The sequence below is a fragment of the Pinus tabuliformis genome, chromosome 2_1, assembly GCF_031772625.1.
Source record: "Pinus tabuliformis cultivar Carrire ecotype Pingquan chromosome 2_1, CPIR1, whole genome shotgun sequence".
Lineage (NCBI taxonomy): Eukaryota > Viridiplantae > Streptophyta > Pinopsida > Pinales > Pinaceae > Pinus > Pinus tabuliformis.
In genome coordinates this window covers 723,517,688-723,539,722 of record NC_142299.1, presented here as the reverse complement: position 1 = coordinate 723,539,722, position 22,035 = coordinate 723,517,688, and positions in this window count along the sequence as shown.

Sequence of the window (22,035 nt, the reverse complement as noted above, 5' to 3'; positions counted from 1 at the left end):
CGCAAGGGTTCCCTCCAGAAGTACCATTGAGAGTGATACAACGGCGACCTTACGTGGCACGGATTCCCCTATATAGCCACTTGTGTAGATCCCTAGGAGAAGCAATTAAGGTTACCAACTCATGTCAGAAGCTAGGCGAAACAGTCTTGAGGTAACATCCGACAAGTAGGAGAGGGGGTATCTCTCTTCCTTATCTTCAAAAACCCCCATGCCTAACTCCCAGATCTAGAGCTTTCCTGGTCTCCCTAATGCTACTGGATTTGCACTCACTATTTAGAATTCTATATTTGATAGTTAAAAATGGCCTTGGAGAGTTTTCTCTCCACACACCTAATCCAAGGTCCTAAAATATCCTAAAACTTGTTGGTGTGTTTAAATTGAAAATATAAAAAAGTTCTAGTATATTTTAATTAGCGCTTGTTTCTAAAATGGGTTGTTCTTAAGTCAAGGGATAAGTAGAAACGAAACTTGTGGTGTTTTTCGATGCAAAAAAATTAATAAAATCCAAACTATATGCAAATGCACTCATTTCGTTCTTCGATAAAAGAAATTTCTACTAGGTTCTAAGGAACTTTTAAGAAAGCAATAAATTTTTCTTCTTTTCTTTTAACAAGCTTCACACTCACAAAAATTAACAAAACTATGGATTCCCTAAAAATATGCACAAACTATCCTAATGCAATGAGTATATGCTGATGCAAAAACTTAAGGCTACTCTAAATCAAAGAATGAAAGTAACATGCTTATCACTTCTAATTAGCCACTTAAGATGTTTAGATAGAATATAAGTTGCTAATTCTTATTTTCGTCCAAACACTAAAAGCAAATCACAAGACAAACAAAAATGCACTTTCACTCACAAAAGGAAACTAAATCAAAACAAGGCCAAAGAAAGCAAAAACCAAGTTTCAAGAAGTTTTATTCAAAAGCAAAACAAAAAATAATTTTCAAAAGTGCTCCAAATTCTATAGAAAACTTTGAGACCGAAGAATAGGCAACAAAAACACTTTGCAAGTTATCAACTCAAAATGGGTGAAAACTAAACAAAATAGGTGTTTTAAGATGTTCTCAATGACCAAAAAGCAACAAAAAGAGCTTGGTGACAATGATCAAAAGATCAAGAAAGACAACTCTCAAAATCGTCGCTCAACAACTTTCAAAAAGCAAGAAAAGAAAATGGTCACAAGATGTAGTTTTGACACAAAGCAGGAAGGTCACTAAGATAAAGTTTGTCACAAAGATTGAAACCAATCTTTCTGCCCTGGAAGACCAGAACAACCAAGATTCTTAGAGATAAATCTTGTGTGCTCAAACACAAATGATGAAACTTACAACAAAACAAAACAAGACCACAACTTTTCACAAACGGAGAGAATTCGAAACCAGAAACATGTTGTAAAAATAGAGACTAACAACCAAACGTGACTGCTCAGGGAACACTCAGACCAGCAAACAAATTTATTGAACTAGAAATATTTGCAAAAATCATGGAAAATTAGGGTATATGCGATTGTGTCAATGCACAACTGCGTGTATACATGATTCAGACCAAAGAAACCTAAATATACGTGAGTTCATATGGGGAAACTTGCGTACATACGCTTCTGTAACCTGGAAAAACTGCGTATATAAAAGTTCACAAGAAAAAGAAAAAAGGTGTATGAAGAAAATTTTCAAACTTAAAGTTTGAGTTCCTATAGGAACAAACAACTCAGTTATAGCAAGAAAATAAAAAGCTGAGCCCTGATTGGCTTAAATTAACCCAAACTACGAACAACACTACTATTGTCCCCAGCGGAGTCCCCAATTCTGTTGAGGGACAAAGTCCCCTAGGGTATTGGGTCAATACCCTAGCAGAGTGGGGGTTATCTACAATGAAAAACAAGCATTCCACACAGTCATGATACTAATATAAGCAAACTACGTGAAGAGAGGTGCACCTAGTGGTCCTTCGTTCGGGTAGATCCATCCAGGGTCCAAACCGTCTTGGAGTTCCTTTCGATCCTTCAACTTGCAAAATAACCAATTCAAAGAAGCATAATAGTATATGGACCAAGCATCATAAAGAAATCAACTTCATAGCATATTGAAAGGTAGTTAGCTATATAATTGAAACAACTATTCATATGCAAACCATAATAACAACATCATAAGCATGAAGAAGATTGATTTCGAGAACGAGACAAATGTTTCTTTATTGCAGATAACTAAAGTAAAACAAGGAATGATATCACTTGAATCTTCCTCTCGCAGGCTCCAAGCGGAACCATCTTCTGGATTCGTCCAATCCCAAGTCTTCAAAAGGCTTCTTCCATGGCTCACATAAGGATATCTCAACTAAGGAAAAGACATCATAGCTCAAGGAAACAAGGGTTTCCTGTAATGGGGGAAGTGCTGGAAACACAGGATCTTCAGACCTGATCAGGGATGATCTCAGTAGAATGATTTTTCTCTCTATTCTCTCCTCTTTTAGTCCTTCCGATTGAAGCCTTTTTATACTTCTCCCAAAGTAGTTTTTTAGTTGGGAATTCATTGGGAATAGTTGGGCCATGGGCACTAATAGGTAATCAACAGGTAAAACCCATGATCTCTGCCCAAAATTAAGGAGATTTAATTTTTGTAAGTGTTTTAAGACATATACGTGGGTTGGGTATACACAGACCCATGTGCACACGCATTTAGCTCAGGGAAATGTCGCGTATAGGGAGTAAAACATTGTTTTTTAAGTATTTGGACCAGCTCAAGAAGGAGGGGTTGCCCTAGGCCATGAGTGCAGCATCACAAACATCAAGAGTGAGATTTGGAGCTACAACAATTGTGAATATTTTTTATATGTTGTACATGTTGCATCTGTGATGTTGTGTGCATGCAGTGTTGTGTATATATAGTGTGTATACATGTTGTTTATGCAATGTTAATGGTACAGGGTGGTACAAATAGTGTTGTGTGAATAATGCATATGCAGTGTTGGGTATAGATGATCCTATGTACATGTTGGATATGTAGTGTTGTCTACATATTGTATTGGTCACATGATGGATATGCGGTGTTGTGTGCATGTTGGATATGCAGTGTTGTGTACATAGGGTGTTATATACATGTTGTATATGTAGTGCTATGTACATATATATGGTGTTGTGTACATGTTGTACATGTGGTGCTGTGTACATCTGGTGCATATGGTTTTGTGTACATGTGGCGTCATGTACATGTCATGCATATGGTGTTGTGTACATTTGGCGTTGTGTACACATTGTACATGTGGTACGATGCACATGTGTCGTTGTGTACACGTTATGGAAGTGGTGTCGTGTACATGTGATGCAGTGCACACGTTGTGTAGGTGGTGCTTTGTACATGTTGTACATATGGTACTGGTGTACATGTGATATTGTGTGCATGTCATACATGTTGTGTTGCAGGCATGTGGTACTATGTATGTGCATTGTGTAGTCGTGGTATCATGACATGTGTATTCTTTGTGTTGCACATCGGGTGTAGGTGTATGTATGTATTGTGTTGTGTCGTACACTAGGTGTAGGTGTATGTATGTGTCATGTTGTACACTGGACGGAGGCATATGTATTGTGTAGTGTTGTACATTGGGTGTAGGAGTATGTGTTGCATGTCAGGTGTAGGTGTATGTGTTGTATGTCAGGTGTAGGTGCATGTATTGCATGGTGTTGTATTTTGTGTGTGGTTGTATGTGTGTGATGCACACTATGTGTATGTGCACATGGTTGAGGAGAAGGCATTGGTTGTTTGTTGGGTGTGAAAACCGATCTAGAGTGTGTACATAATAAGGACAAAGGTAGAAGCTAAATATTGATTAAAGGATAAGTATCAATATTTCATTCTAGTTTTATTATGCATGTGATTTATGATTCTTGTCTATGATGATTACATGTGACTTATGATTCTGGTCTATAATGATTACATGTGATCTATGATTCTAGTTTATGATGGTTACATGTGATTTATTATTTTAATCTATGATGGTTTTCCTTTGAGCTAACCTGATGTGATATCTTTATACATGATGATTTGGTCAAAGATGCTAGATTTACTTGTTGTGATAGGAAGTGAAGAAAATTGCAAGTATACCTTATTGACGAGCTACCAATGAGGTATGATGTGAATTTATTTCAATTTATTTTAAATATAATGGAAGTTATTTGCTTGGTACAAGAAGCACATAAATTCCTGGTTGGGTTGTTGAAACTGACTACAAGAATTAGTAGCGTTAGTAAAATAAATTGGAACATGCAGTAGTATGCTAGTAAATCATTCAGGAGCAGGGCCATTGTGGGACATGGGTACCCAATAGTGTCCATTGATTTCCATGAGCATGATATAACCAATATGATGGTTTTGAGGCAGGTATATGCCTTGGTTTTTTGACCTTATGATGCAAGGAAGCCTTACCAAGGGATGGATCGCCCAGGATAGGCGATTTCGTGAAACTTGGAAGGTGAGACTACACAAAATGGGTGACCATATTGCCAGAGGGACTGTGTAGCATAGAAGGGAAGGTTGGGGATGGATTTTTTTTGGTCATTAACATTACCAGATGGAATCAGAAGCACATTGGGAGTGTGCCCTAGAATAATGAGCCGGTAACTATTCACTGAGAGGACAAGTGGTGCAGGATTGTAGCATTGGACATTGGATGGAACTTTGAATTTGGTAGTGGATTAGGGACTTCCTGGGAAGGCGGTGAATCCTGGTATTATTTTGAGGGTGGAGATGTGAGCCTCTAGATTCCCTGGTTGCTGATGTAGGCATCCTATCCTTTTATTTGTTGGTTTAGAAAATGTGCATATGTGCATATGCAATTATTGTAAACACTGTAATGAACTATTTTATAAAGCTCCAGTAAACGATATGCTTGTCATGTTTTAGTAGATGGTAATTGTAAATACTGGAATGAGATATGTTATAAAGCTCCATGAGAAGTATGTTTTGTTCTCAATGTTCTTGCCGGTTATAGGTGTCATTGAACAATGAGGACAGTGTTCCCCCAAGGGGGAGGATTTTGTAACAACCCTGGTTAAAAATCCATGTAAAAACATATAAGACCATAGTCATGGGACATGTATTCCAAGCTAAATGGTGGGAAAAACATCTTAGTGGGTGTTCATTTCACTTAATATGGCTAAAGGAAATTGGTGAAGGAAATGGCAAAGGCTTTGGAAAGGAAAAATGACACTTTTGGCATATTTATTTATGAAAATAATAGAAATTAGGAGAAAAGGAAGGTGAAAGGTCACAGGTTTCATGTGAGGAGGAAAATGAAGGAAAATAATGGAAAATGAAGAAAATCGAGGCCTAATTGATAAAAAGGCTTATGAGGATTAGTTGGCAAGATTTTGAAAGGTTTGGGTGAAGCTCTCTTATATTATCTCTCTCTCACTCACTCTTGGGCACCTAGTGCTTTCTTGGAGCACTTTGGAATTGGATCAAGAAAGAAAAAGAAGGCAAGATGAAGGAAGGAGAAAGTGAGGAAGAGTAGGGTCAAGCAACTACAACAATATTCTTTGCATGTATCAATTTACGTGTGTGTTTTCCTTCCTAGATTTGGCATGCATGGTATTGCATGTGATTTTTTGTTGTTATGGCATGGGTTTTGCCAGGTGTGACAGTGTTTTCAGCGTAGCCTTTCCATTTCTGGATAGCCATTGTCTGATGGGGTTCTCATATTTTGGTTGAGATGGATTGTCGGATGGATTCGAATTTGAGCAAGGTGGACCTCCGGAACAAAGAACACATGGCCTAGTCATCCCTAAACCAGACTATGGATTGCGGTAAAGCCACTAGCCTAGTGACCCCTGAAATGGACCGTGGGTTGCAGTAAAGGCAGGTATTGTGTGCCTCGGTGGGCCTAGGAATCCTCAGCTGGTTAATGGTGGGATATACGGTAAAGCATAGAGGTGGGTGATCTCCATCAGGCCTAGTAATCCCGGGATGGGTTGTATGGTAAACCCTTGAGAGTGGAGTCTCGATTAGGGCCTAGTGATCTAGGATGGATTGTGGTAAAGCCTAGAGACTGGTGTCTCGGTTATGGGCTAGTGATCCCTGGATCAGACTATGGATTGTGGTAAAGCCTAGTGATTAGGAGACAAAAAAATTCCTCACAGTGTAGGTGGATAAATCTGGTGGCATCCATGAATCTTTGGCCTAGTGATTTGGTGGAGATCATGGTAAGGCCTATTATTACATGTTTATTGTGTTGGCCTAGTGATCCAAGATGGATTATGGTAAATATTGGTTTCTATTGATGAGGGTGAGGTGGTTTAGCCTCAGGATGCCTTGGTTGGTTCTTTTTGTTTGAGTCCCACATTCATTGCTTGGAATATGGCATGGGGGTGAATGGATGAAGAGGTATTTGGTTCAACCATTCTATGGATGGATGGAAGGTGCTAGTCCTATTCTGCGTTGGATTTTTCATTCATTAATAAGAGGTTATTTCCTTGATATCTTATGTGTAAATGTATTGGTTAGTATGTGGATTTTATGGTTGATGTACCCTTGATATTTCTGTTGCTATTATGCTATTTATAATCATCTATTATGACAATAATGATCTATGGCTTTCCACATGTTTTGATTTGTAAATGAATGAAAAATGTATCTATGACCTAATAGATGATAATGTAGCTAATGATATAAGGGAACAATGCATCTTAGCGATTCTTGGATAAGTATGAGACCCTTATGCTTAAATCTATTGTTTACACCTATAGATTACATATTTGTGATATATTTGACGAAATTCCTCTCATGGCTAGTAGGGCTCTAGTCAAGCCCTTATTCAAGTAATTTAATTTGTATCATCATTACCTTGTTATCTTTATGTTATGATGGTGTCATTTAATTTTGGGTAGTGACCTGGGCTCTAGGCCTGAAAAAGTGGCTTAAATCCTAGGTACATTGGCACAACACTAAAAAAAATAGTACCTAGATGCTAGCACACCATGTTGTGGGCGCATCTAGAAGCATGCATGCCCATGTCATGGGATCATCCAGGGGTTAATTGGTCTAAAATCTTAGTTCCTAAGAGGTTGGGATGGTTCCTAAGAGTCTTGTTGCTAATGTGGAAGGTATGTATGGTGTGTTCCCATTGGTTCCACTTCCTTAAGGTGACATAGGGAGTCTAATTGTATCATAGTAACTTCTCGTCACATGTTTACCCCAGTTGGCTGGTTACTTGGGTAGATGTGGGAGGAGGGTGTTACATCGAATGCTACAACAATGGTAACTTTGGGCACAAAATACCAAGCTACAAATGTAAGAATATGAAGCACACCTTTCAGCATATGCATGCAAATGTAGCATCTCAGGAATTGAAGACAAAAGGAATAATAGAATAGAGGGTTACAAGTATGTCTCCAATTCTCCATGATAAAAGAGAAAGCTGAAAAAAGGAGGAAGAAATCAAAAGGAAACTAGGAATAATGATCCTCTTGTCCTTATGGTGGACCCCTCTATAAAAAAGAAAGGAAGCAAGAATATTTGGATGAAGAAAGAGGAGGTGAAGGATAAGCTCGCACTAGCCTTACAAAACTAAGAAAAATCCAAAACGAAAGAAAAGGAGAAGCTGGAAATAAAGGTTGCTATTTTGACTTAGCCAAAGAAGATTTGGGTGAAGAAGGAGGACAATCTTCTCAAGGAGAGTAAAGACTCTATTTCTCTTTAGTGAGGGAAGATAATGGCCTCAAGGGAGGCCAAATAATTCAGATGAAGGAAGTTAGAAGGAATAAATAGAGAGGTGAATTTGATTGTTGAAGGTATGGACGAGTCCCGATGCTAATTACAATAATGTATTTCTTTATTTAAAATGTATCATCATTGAAAGAGATAGGAGAGTGTAGCCAGCATGGTTTTAGGGGGAGTATACAACAACAATTTATGTTGTGAAAAAAAGATGTGTTGTAGTAGAAGTGTGGAATGACAAGAAGCCCATAGTCAAGTCAGGTCCATATGATCTATCCCCACATAGATGAAAGGAAGAAATTGTAGAAGATCAGAGAGAATTTTCTCAGGAGGAGATACTTTATTAAGAAGTAGTAGGTAACAATTATCAGCCTCAGGAAGAAAGATTTCACAATGATTTAAAAGTTTTCATCATGGGTGAAATACCGTTATTTCATTTAAGTTGTGAATTTTATTTTTCCTAGCAGTCTTATGTTCATGAAACACAATGGATACATGATTTGAATGTCATGTTGGTCACCAGAATTATCCTATTTTTAACCCTAATTTCACCCTAATTACACCATCTAAGCCCTATATTTCACACATGGAACCTAACCCTTGCACCTATTCCTATACTCCATGAATTTTGATATTGTGGGTTATATGAACTTAATCATTAATTAAAAAGGTTAAAATAGTTTATTTGTCTTTGCAACTTATGTATTTTCTTTCCTAAGAAGCATGATAGAATAAAAGTATTAATTGCTATGGAGGATGGTTGGTGCAGGAACGTTCTTGTACTATCTACCATTCTTGTACTCAAGGGACAACTGGCAGCATCCACCACCAAAACACCATGACAATTCAATAATTGGCATGCATTCCTTGTCAAAGATCAGTTGCACTCTGGATTAGGCTCAGAGCATTGAGGAGAACACGGGATATGGAGGCTGGGGTTTTGACCAGCACCCTTGATTTAGCCTCTACTAACAACTGAGAGCCTAAGTTATAATTTTGTTTATTTTCTATTGCAGGCAAGAGCCAAGTGATGTATATTAAATAGGGTTTCTAGGTTAGATTTAGGTAGTGATACTCTGGAGAATTTTTGCACTGTAATTTTGTGTGTGTCGCCACATCTCTGGGTTGGATCTAGGAACTCATGATGTATATTTGCAACTATTAAATTTAATCTAAGGAGCTATTCCAGTTTATCAATCTCTGGTTCAAAGTTTTATGTGATGAGTTGTTGAGTATTTGATTCCCCAGCTTTCGTAAAAGGGAAACGAGCTAGTTGGCTAGGGCCCAACCAACCCAGCTCGTTCTCCCTCTGTTTATAAGGTGTGCTATATATATATATATATATATATATATTTATGCAAGTTTAGAGAAAGAAGTATTTCGTTTATGCATCTAGCTAACAGATCTATGTCTTCTTCATGAACTGTGTGCTACTCAGATTCAAGGTTTGATAGTGTGGGTGTGTGTATCTATTTAAGATTGTTGTAGCATTTCTTTCCCTTGATGCATCGTGTGATTTCCTTTCTGAAAATGTGTGTTTTAGTTTAATTTCACAAGTGTGTTTTAATCTTGCAAGTGTGGTTTCTTCAACAAGAGTGTTTATTCCTGCAAGTTGTTTCATTTCCTTTATGCAAGCATGTTTCATTTTTTAGTACAAGTTGCGAATATTTTCAGCAAGCAAGTTTAACTTAGGGTTAATTCATTTGGTTTATTTACATTCCCCTGAGTATTAATGAAACTCTGTTCACATTATAAGGATCTGTAACTGTGTCAATTCCCTTGTGGGAACAACCTAGTTGGAGACTAGAATCTATTGCAAGAACCCTTGAACTGAAACATCCATCTTAAGAAGATACAGATCTGGTTTATATGGTGACAGTCATCTGAGGAAGAAGGGATGCTCTGTTTCTTAGATTAGATGCTCATATTTACATGAAGAAGCTTTCTGTTACAATAGAAATCTCTTTCGATTCTTGCAATGCCTTTACTTTCAAATGAATGAATAGTTAAGAATCTTTTGATTTCATGTGGTTCATTTATAATTCTTTCCCTTGCTCTGATTCACTTTTCAATTGATTTATAGTTAGCACCCTTTACATTTTATGCAAGTGATTTGGAAACTTAGTATAGGAATAAATATCCTGGTACAGGAATAGTGCGTCTTGGTGCAGGAACCCATAATTCTAGTATTAAGTAAAAATACTCAATGTAGGAACATAATACACTTCTAGTACAGGAACATCGTTCTAGTACAGGAATATCGTTCCAGTGCAGGAACTTTGTTCTAGTGCAGGAATGTTGTTGTGGTGTAGGAATGTTGATTCAGTCCAGGAATGGAAAACTTGTAACAAAGGAAAATATAACTATAAGTCTAATTATTTTTTTCTATCTCTTAATGCATTGATACTCAATCACAGAGATTTTCTTTCCTTCCTTTTATTTACCAGAATTGTTTCTGCTGATTCAAGTTCCTTTCATTAAGTTTTTGCAAGTATTTCCTTTTGTTGATTCTGGCACCAGAATTCTCTTGGTGTTATTTTCTTTTCATTCTTTTGATTCTACAAGCGTAATTAGGAAAGATAGAAGTAGATCTAGTGAAATTTTATACCATTATTCTTGGCATTTCCTGTGCTACGCCTCTAAGCTTACATAGCCCCAGGTTGACAATTAAGTGTTGATGGAGTCTGTTGAATTATAAATCTAGCACCCAACATGTCCCTTAGCATTCAATTGGTATTTCTATGTCAATTGGTGGTGTGGGTTCATATGGAGTAGCCTTTTGTGCAAATGGGCATTTATTTTTGAAAAGGAGTTATAAGAGTTTCTATGGTACATTGTCTGATTTGTATCAAATTTTTGGTACAACTGGTATCAGTTAAGAAGAATTCGCTATTTTAGAGTAGCATGATCTTAGGGGGAGTTGTGTTGAATATCAATATGCTCAAGTGAGGTGAGCACGGTCTCAGTAGTAACAACAACAGTGGAAAAAAAACCAAAATGCATTATTAATGGTCGGTATTTCCACGCAACAACAATACCATGAGCATTGTAAGTAGTATCAATTTCCTTTTAACTAGTCCAAAAGATACATTGACAATAAGAGTACTCAGCCAATAGCCATAACGTGTCCATAACTAGAGAAATCCAAAGGACAGGTGGTATAAGTTAAGGGCGAGCATATCATATATATCCAATTTCGAACACAACAACAATAGCTACAAAAAGACACAAGGACATATTTTACCAGTGTCTTGTTTTGCATGTTTCTTTGACCATGATGAGTGTAGCTAATATAGAATGGTAGACTTCAAGTGCCTCATTAGAGATATCAACCCTTGAGAAGAGAAGTTTGTAGAAGCAATTTTCACATCAGTAGAGAGATCCTCAACCATTGATTATAAGAGGGAGAAGAAGCAGCTTGTAGCTCTTTTCCATTGATGTCAAAGGGGGAGAGAAACTCATTCGAGAAGATATGATGGAACATGTAGAGGAGATAAATCCATTGGTGGCTCATGCAAGGAAAAGTGTGGAAGCAACATGAGTTTTTCTAATCAATGTGGAGAAGTGATGTGCTGTTGCCATCAATGCCAAAGGGACATATTGTTACAAAGTTATCATTGCCAAGATGGCTAAGGTAACAAATTTGTTGGCATTGATGTCAATAGCCATGTTGGGAAGTTGGCATTGTCTGACATTTGGAAGGAGTGTTGGCGTTGATGTCAACCAGACTAGCATGGATGTTTGTGGCAGAAGATGTTGGATTTGATTTCCACTAGTCTAGTTATGATGGTAACTGGGCTAGCATTGATGTGATTGATGTGTCAAGCTTGGGGGGAGTCCCAATGGATGCTGAAATATATTGTAGAGAATGATAATAGTAGCAGGCTTATTGCAGAAGCCATAATATGATGACTATAATGGTTGGGAGACTCAAGCTTTGGAGGCATTTATGCATCATAGGACTTAATAAAATTATAATATAAATGGCATAGTTTGAAGGTGATTGGAAAGGTATTTTCAATGATATGTTGAAGTTGATAAATGGCTCTCTGGATAAAAAGTTATGGGTAGACAAAGTTAAGACCTGAAGTCCTTTGGAGTAGTCCCTAGAACTCCAAAATCTCGGAATCTCATAAGCCCAAAATATTGTTTAAAAAGACTATGAGATAGCAGTGAGCCGAGGTTGTGAGGGTGGTACCTAGAATCCTAACGACCCAGAATGTCGAAACCCAAGAAGGCCCAGAAGGGGGAAGCTCGAAAGCTCAAAGGATTAGTTAAAAGAAACTTGGGATAACAATGAATTTGGGCTTCGTGGATGATGCCCAGAAGCTTGGAGGCCTGTAAGCTTGGAACCCAGAAGGCCTCGAATGTGGAAGTCCAAAATAAATTTTAGTTCAGAGTAGGCATGAGTGGGGCTGAAAGGTAAGAGACCCAAGTGGCATATAAAGGGATGATAGGTGGAAAGTGGGCCAAGACCAGAACTTCCAATAACAACCCATCGAGGAAGAAGAGTGGGCACTAGAAGCACTACACACTAGTGGGCTAGCGTAAAATGTTGACGTGGAATACTGACATTGATATTGTGGGTGATACCTAGAGACTATAGCCCATAAGTTCAAGGAATTTCAATTAAAATAAGTTACAGGAATGTGGGCATCCGAGTTTATATTTTAAATAGGGAAATAAGGAAACGACACATAGATGTGGCAGTGTCAGAGACAACTCAACCTGGGTTAGTAACTATTGGCTCAAAGGAGAAATAATGGGCAGTCCCACCTTAACACGTAATACTGAAGGAGAAACATGAAGGTTAAGAATAAGCCAAAGAAATGATTTTTGTTGTTGTGTGACCAAGGGTGTGGAGAATGTTATAAAGGGAATTTAGCCCCTACAAGGTAGCACATAGGTCTAGCTCCTAGAGGCTTAGCCGTATGCCATGCCACCTAGTCCTATGAAGGATACAAGTAGAGGAGCCAAGGGAAAGGTGCTAAATCATAGGTGGTCCATTTGCTTGAAGCCTGAAAGGTCGTAACTCTTATGGAATTGTATTTAAAGAAACGTTATGGGTATCAGGTCTTCAGGTGTAACACCCTCCTCCCACATCTCCAAAGTAAGCGTCCAACCAGGGTAAATATGTGATGAGAAGTTACTATGATATGATTTGACCTCCCAAGTCACCTTAAGGATGTGGAATCGGTAGAAACACACTATACATACCTTCCACATTAGCAACAGGACTCTCAAGGATCATCCCAACCTCTCAAGTAACTAACCGTTGAGTCCCACTCAGGTTTTAGACCAATTAAACCTTGGATGCTCCCATGATATGGGCATGCATGCATCTAGAAGGATTTGGACGCTCCCACAGCATGGTATTCCAATGTCCAGGGACTTTTGTTCTCAGTATTTTGCCTACGTCCCCGAGATTTGAGCCACTTTTTCAGACATAGAGCCCAACTCACTGCCCATAACTAAATGACACCTTCAAAAGAGAATGATAACAATGGAATGATTACACAAATAAAATTACTTGAACAAGGGCTTGACTGGACACCTACTAGCCACATGTAAAAGCATGTTAATGTGTCTCATTATATGGCAAAAGCAAAAAAGTACTCCAATGAAAAAAGATAAAAAAAAATAATATAAAAATATCAATTAAATGAGTTGAGTTTCATACTTATTAATTATAAAAAATAAATGCTAAATTTGTAACAAAGCTAACTCACAATAAATTTTGGTAAAAGCTATAGTGAACCTATTTATTAGGTTTAGAAAATATAAATAATGTTATAAAAAGTAAATACTAAATTTGCAAATAAGTCAACTGATAGTAAATATTGGTAAAAGCTATGGTTAATCACTCACAAAATATAAATAACTTTATGTAAAGTTAAATGAAATGCTAAAACTCTTTAAAAATATATATATAAATAGAAGTAGAATTTCTAAACAAATAATTTTCTATATTATATTTTGAATAATATAAAATACGTTATTATAATCATAATTAAAAATTTTATTATAAAAAATATAAAATATATTTTAAAATTTTTCAAAAAATAATTTTAACATTTTGTTATATGTTGTTTCCAAATTTCTATTAAAAAAAATTGATTTTATAAACTTGAAAGGGTAGTTTTTTGGGTCGCGGTTTTATATATACGAAAATATGATCATTTTTACTAGTATTTTAATAATAATTAAAAAAATATGCTTATTTTTTTATTTTTAAATTTGTTTAGCAATCTTTAGAATGTTTACAACACATCTCTTAAAGAAATTGGAATTAAAAAACATAAATCAATAGAGAAATGGGGGGTCGCGGTTTTGTCACTACTTAAAAATTTATGTAAAATATTAATGATACCTTTTAAAGAAAATGAATAAATTAGATAAAAATTATATATTAAATTTTAGAAAAAATATGACATGAAATTGAATTTAAATTGACATGTTTTGTCTTCTTTTACCACCACCTAGTTTTTGATGATTTTGTAATTTTAAGAGTAAACATTCCAACTCCATTTATTTTTATAAAACTTCTTTGCCACAAAAAGGGAAAAAGTGATACACATTAACATGCTTTTATCAACATCAACATGTATTTTGTTAAGCATTTCACAAATATGTAATCTACAAGTGTAAACAATAGATATAAGCTTAGGGGTCTCATACTCATCTGAGAATCACTAAGAAGAATTGATGCTTCAACAAATTAACTGTAGTTTCATCCATTAGGCCATAGATACATTTTTCATTCATTTACAAGTAAAAACATGATGAGAGTCATACATAACCACTACCATAATACATAATCATAACCAACATAATAGCAACAGAAATACTAAGGAAACAACCATATAATCCACACATAAACTAGTATAATACTCATGAATTAACAAGGATAAATAACCTCATATTAATGATGCAAAGGCCAACCAGTTGTGGGACTTCCATGAACCACCAGACCGTAAACATGCCCGAGCCAAAAATCTCTTTAGCTAGTCACCCTCGTGTCATATTCCAAGTATGAATGTGGGATCTCACAAAGCACACCAATCAAAAACAATCTAGGGCTTCCAAAGGTCAATGAACTCAACCCATCAAATAGTGATTCCACCTCACGGTTGAACATCACAAAACCATCATCAGGTTGGTCTCTACCCAAGCTTTCCAGGGCTCTAGAGCATTTGGTCCAACAAATTCTTCCAGGACTAGTAACTTAACTCACATCTTATACATGGCTTCAGAATGTTTGTCCAACCAAGGCTGCATGCCTAATAACTCAACCCACCAAGGCCTCCGGATCGTTTTTCCAACCAAGGCTCTAGGACTAGTAACTCAACCCAAGTTGTTACAGGGCTCTAGAGCGTTTTTCTAACCAAGGCTCTAGAAATTAGTAATTCAACCCAAGCTAAAGGAAGCATGAGAATAAACTAGAAAAACAAGAAAATAAACTGACAAAACTATGGCTATCCATGAAATGGCAAGACTAGGTAAATCGACTGCCAATCCAAGAAATTCTTCATGCCTGTGATAGATCATGACCAATAAACCACATGCATATGCCATGCATGCCAAAACTAGTGAGGAAAACATACATCCAACTCAATACCTGCAAACAAAACCCATTTTAGTTGTTGATCCCGATGTCCTCTTGCACTTTCTAGCTCTTCCTTTGCCTTCTTGATCCAAAAATCCAAAAATACCACACTCTCCAAGATTTCTCTGATGTCAGCCTAAGCCGCATATTTCCTCACAGTATGCAAATAAAATTGCATGTCACACCGTGTCCCAAGATTAATCACCTAATCCATGGTGAAAACCCTCTATAACCAAGGTTTAATGTTCTTAATTAAACTCTATGCGGAAACATTTAATTAACTATCCAAAGTCTTAAAGTTTAATAGACCTCTAATTAATTCTTAATCCTTATAACTTAAACCTTCAGTAATCACCCATGCATATTAACCATACCATGGTCTTTACACTTTGGTTAAATTCAACTTAACCCATAATACACTATTCCACTAATTTCTATTATAACTCTCCTATAATAGAAATATTTCATAAACCAACTTAAACCTTACCTTTCCACCATTCCACGAACCTTTGCACGTATACCGATGCTCCCTTTATCACGTTCAATCCACACCATTGATCTGTCTCCTCAATCAAATGGTTATCGCATCATCCACTCACTTCTTCAGACTTACTCCTTAGTGCATTAAATCTCCACCATTTATTCCTCCTATCTCAACCCAACGGTGATTGCATAATCTCGTACAGATTACATGCATGATCAATATTAGACCGAGAGCATGCGAGAAAAGTGGTTTTCCCTTCCCACCGTGTGCTACGTGTCAACCCCTTAGGCTAATCACATAGAATTCAAAAATACCATTTACAACCTTGAGCCCACGCGAGAAACTACTTACTGCCTATGAAGATCGTGCCACTATTCAGCTAACACATGGCTTAATATGATCCCTTCACTTCTTGACTTTATTTTGTGTGATAAGATCTCTTCCATTCATCTCACACAATCTCGTCCATTGATTTGACTGATCCAATAGTTCCTGTGCATGGTTACTTCATTTCTTCGTGCCTTTCCCTTCCTTCATCTTTATGTGATTTCTCAGTGTTCTGGTCTATTCACCCAACTCACCTATATTTTCCTTTGGACGTTTATCCCTTTTGAACTTGTTCAATCACTTCTGATTTTTGTACTCCTCCTCTGCGCACTGTCCTCTGTATTCTTCTGCGTATTAGGTGTTCTCCAGGGTTTTTGGTCTTTGGTTGTTCTACAACACGACTTCCTCCTGAACTTACTTTTGCGTACTCTTAAACACTATCACTCATGAGCTTCAACTTTGATCCTTCAAATGGATTCAAATGATCAAATCACGATCCTTCATCCTCCACTTCTTCTCTACATTCTGCCTAATTCCACCTACATACATATACTATGCAGAATTACTTTAATTCACACACAATATATAATTCCATCAATCAACACACATCACACACTCAAGAATCAAAGTCTCTGTGTATATATAAATAAATAATTACACAATGAGTCTCTCTCTCTCTCTTTGACCTGATTTTCTAATTAGTGGCCTTTTCCCTTTCCTTCCCGTAGTCTTATAGTCAAACCCTCTAACTAATTAACTAGTAAATCTCTAACTAGCTAACTCTCTCTATGCCTTTTAGGCTTACATTTATACAAAAGGTTCTGTAACCCATTTTGACTCAGATCCTTAATCTTTTGAACTAAATCCTGACTATCCTCTAAGTCTACTTTTGACTCAACTAATCCCTAAGGATCCTCCCTAATTCCACAAATCATGAAACCAATTCCTAATCTAAGATTTACAATTGATTTTCAAATCTCTCAATCCCCATGGAATCTTAACTAGTCTAAATCTCTCATGTTCTCCAACATTCGAGAACATTCACAATTTGTCTCACAATATCTAATTAATTCCTATTCTAAATATATCTTATTAAAATCAATCAAAAACCTTAATAATTACATTAATTTAATACTCAGGAAGCCAACATCCTTAAAACAAAAGACCCCCTATGTCTACTAAAATACAATGATATTTCTGAGCCGAATGCTCCTCCATCAGACTCCCAAGGTTGAAAACATTCATGATCTCCTAATCATGTGTTCCCATATGTTGATAGAAAACCTCCAGGGTCCCAAACTTTAGTTTGTAGTTGTTTGAATGATCTGTTCCTTTATTGTTGGCATATGTTTGTTGTCTTCTATTTCATCTTCCTCTCCTTGTTAATTAGTTTCAAATTCCAATTGATCATTCTTCCTGTTGCTGTCAATCTCCTCCATCTAGATTGCTTCATCCTTAACTGCAATAATTCTTCAATCTCTATCTCTAGCACATGCTTGAGTTGGTACATACTCTACCATTTGTTGTTGTACTCTGTCCACTCATCTTCAAACTATTATTCATTATCTTCCCTTTGAATTTGTCGGATTCTTACTACTACCCATTCATCCTTACCCTCTTTCACGATTATCTCTTTCTACATCAAATCCTAATTCTCTAGGATTATTTCCAACAACATAATATCTTTGTTCCATGGATTAAATATTTCCACAGAATCTTCCTCTTCCATCTTTACTTGGTTGCTCATCTGTGCCAAATTCCCTCTAGCATCTACAACAAAACCTGCACTCACAAAACAATTATTAAAATGAAAAACATAAGGCCTCAGTGCCTCTTCTTCCTTTGGCAACATTTATGTATGTTGCTCTGATTTTTCCTCCTCTATCAGCACATCAGTATGCTAATTCATCCTTTCTAAAGAATCCTCCAAAGGACTCTCGAAACTGTCAGCAAGTCTCTCTTCCACACCATCTGATTCAATGATGTCTATTGGCTTGGTGGGGCTTGACTCAAGTTCAGAAGTGATTTAGCCAAGCAAATCCCGATACTACTAGCCCTTTTGGCAACAGTCTATGAAGCGCGGACTGAGGTTGCACCCAAAGTAGTATGGGAGGGTGCTAGAACTAGGTATCCACACCCTGGGGATGTCTGATATGTGGCGATAGGGACGCGATCCAACCTTAGCACTTATTGGGCTACGCACACCAGTGAGCACGTTGTGTTTTGTGTTACTACCTTTGCGCAGCTCTGGCTGCAACGCCACCTGGGTTAATTACCCAAATCTTCCTTAATTAGGTTTTTTTCGCTAATTACTTAGAATATTTTCATACATAAACATTCAGACAAGAGCTTATCAAGCACACATATAGAAATAACCGGATAACAATTAATGCATAATATCAAACATATAGATTAGATGCACAGTATTCTAAATCCAACTTATCTTTATTAATAATCCCTTTCAAGTTTAGTTCAATTATAAACCCGACTTTTCCGTGCGCACTCAGCTATAGGGGTCTGCGCACTTAGTTGTAGACTCTACTAGGCCTCTGCGCACTTAGCTACAGAGCCTCTTCCTATTACTATGACCCAATAGACTTCAGATTCGCTTCTATTCTCTAACCATGCTTCGCATCTATCTACTTGCTTGTTCCCAAAATTAATTACTTTACACTTAGAGCTTCACTTTATTCATACAATCCCATGGTCCGCGGACCATGGGTAAGCCAATACAACTTTAGATTAAATTACATTATCTTAGGGCAGACAACCCTATGACTCATCCTAGACTTTCGCACTCCGTGCCCATACTTCGCAGAGTCTTTACATGACATTGACCAAAACTTGGGCTTTAAGCCCCAAAACCATGCTGTGGGGAGGATCTGCTCCCCAACAGGCCCCCAACACAATCATCATGACTTGTCTCGAGTCACTTTGCTGGTGCGTCGATCTTTGCGTGAAGTCCATCCAGTAGGTCTCGTGCAACTTGGGTATCTGCACTACACTGTTGTGTTGTCTACTGGATCTACTCCATTTCTACTCATGAATCATCTGCATCTGACTTGATTCTCTTCTTTGGTATCGGTTGCTAGTGCTTGTGTTTATAGTTTCCCACCCTTGTCTAGCTTCTCGGGTCGCGAAGACTGTGCTTTGGTTGGTTAGTCAAATAGCCAGCCCACCCTTGTAGGGCTTCAGGCGACTGTCGTTTACTTTTCCTGGGAAGGGTTCCCCTTTAAGTTTGACTAGCTGGACCATGCCTTCATCTGTGACCTCTTTTACCACATATGGTCCCAACCAGTGCATTTTGAACTTTCCTAGGAATTTGTCAAATTTACTATCGTATAGTAGTACTAAGTCGTTGACCTTGAGGGTGTGCAACTTGATATGACGATTGTGCCAAGCCTTTTCACACTGTTCTTGTACTTGTTGATGAAATCTCACCAAAAATAATTCTTCCTCGAGTTCTTCTAATTGTGCAAGCCTCTCTTCCAAGGCTTCGCGCTCTGACATGCCTGTAAGTGCTGCTATTCGCAAACTGGGTATGATGTATTCCATTGGCATGACAACTTCCGTGTCGTAGACTAACCTGAAAGGTGTCTGACCCGTCAATTTTTTGCAGGTGGTTTTGTATGCCCATAATATGGTAGGTATGCACAGGTCCTAGTCATTTCGCTGTGCATTACATACTTTGGTTAGTGCAGTCTCCAGTATTTTTTTGAATGCCTCTATTCTCCCATTAGCTTGTGGGTGGTATGGTGTACTTTGTTGATGATACACCTAGAACTCCTCGGTGAGTGCGTTGATGGTTTCATTCAGGAAGTGTGTTTCACGGTCACTCATTACGAATTTTGGGCACCCAAATTGTGTCAACATGTTGTCGAATAAAAACTTCACAGCTGTAGCAGCTGTGCAGTCCTTAACTGGATGTGCTTCTGCCCACCATGTTATGTACTCCGTTGCGGTGATTATGTAGCGCACACCCATCTTTACTTGCGATTTGATTGGTCCCACAAAGTCGATTGCTCATTTTTCAAATGGCCGCAATGTCATTTATGGATTGAGTGGCATCTCATGCCTTCGTGATGGTTTCCCAATCCTTTGACAGGTATTGTAGGTCTGATTGTGGGCTTTCCAATCTTGGTGCAAGGTTGGCCACCACAACCCAGTGTGAAGAATATTTTGTGCAGTCATGTGTCTTGCATAGTGTCCTCCTACAACACCTCCATGTGCTTCCACTAGGATCTATCCTCACTCAAATTCAGGTACATATCTTCGCAGTATTTCATCATTTCCCATTTTGTAGAGGTGCCCCAAAATGACAGAAAAGTCTACCGCACGTGCCTCCAATTCCTTCTTTTGTTGGATGGAGTATTCCTTTGGTGCAGTCCCTGTGGTTAAAAAATGGATTATATCTTCAAAATGGCCGTCCGCGATGCGCACTGTGAAGAGTTGTGCATCCGATAGTCCCTCCTCCAAATTTGTCAATTCCTCGCCTGTCTCTATTCGTGACAAGTGATCGGGTCCTGCATTTAGGTGTCCTGGCTTAGTTATGACTTCAAAATCATATTCTTGAAACCGTAGAAGCCATCTGCATATGCGCCCCCCTAACACAGGTTTGTTCACCAGGTATTTCAACATGGAATGATCAGTATACATCTTGAAGTGCCTGCCAAGTAAATGGTGTCGGTATTTCTGGAGCGCATACACCATTGCCAACCCTTCATGCTCACTAGTAGAGTAATTATTTTTGGCTTTGGACAGCTGCCAACTCGCAAACATGATCAAGTGATCCATGCCTTCTGCACCTTCCTACTTGAGTATAGCTCCCAGCGCAATACACGACGCATCAACATGTACATGAAATTCCATGTCCCATTTTGGGAAGACTAGGATGGGAGCGGATGCCAGTTTCTCCTTGAGAACATCCAAAATTTTCATATAATCATCATTCCAACAATATGTAGCATCCTTCTTCAATAATTTCTCCATTGGCACTGTTATTTGAGCATAGCTTTTGATAAACTTCCTATAGTAGCCAGTGTGCCCCAAAGTAGCACGTAATTGTTTGACATTGCACGGTGCTTCCAAATTTAGAATAACAACAATCTTCGTGGGGTCCACCATCAAACCTTGCTTGCAAACCACATGGGCTAGCAGGTTTCCAAAGGGAACAAGGAAGGTGCACTTTTTAAGGTTCAGCGCAATCTGGTGTCAGCGAAAAGTATCCAGCATCAAACGTAGGCTCGCAACATGGTGTTTAACTAATCCAAAGACAGTCCAATCATCCAGATAGACTTCCAAGAACTTGTGGATGTATTCTTTGAACGCTGCTACCACTATGCACGAGAATATGGCGAGTGCGTTGTTCAGGCCAAAGGGCATTACGGTGTACTGAAAGTAGCCCCATTCGGTTGCGAAGGTTGTTTTTCATCTTTCGGCGTGATGTTGATCTAATAGTACCCTGAGAAGCCATCCGTGAATGAGTAAGCTTCATGACTGCCAACATTTTCCAATACCTCATCTGTGAATGGTGTCAGGAATGGATCGTTAACACAGGCGTCGTTAAGCTTCCTGAGGTCCACACATATTCTTATTTCACCTTTCTGTTTTTTCTCTTGCACTACCATACGACTCACCCAATCGGATTCTTCTATTGGTTCAATAATTATGGCTATAAGCATTTTCTCTAAATCGTTTTGGACCTTTTCTTTATACTTTGGGATCAATCGGTAAGGCTGCTACTTAACTAGCTTCGTGTCCAGTTTCAGAGTGATCTTCATCATCCCTAAATCTCCAATGATCCCTTTCAAGTCCATGATTTTGGTCGGGAACAAGTCTTGATACTCACGAAGTAACTCGACAACCTTATCTACTATAGCATCATCCCAATAATCCCCAAGTGTCA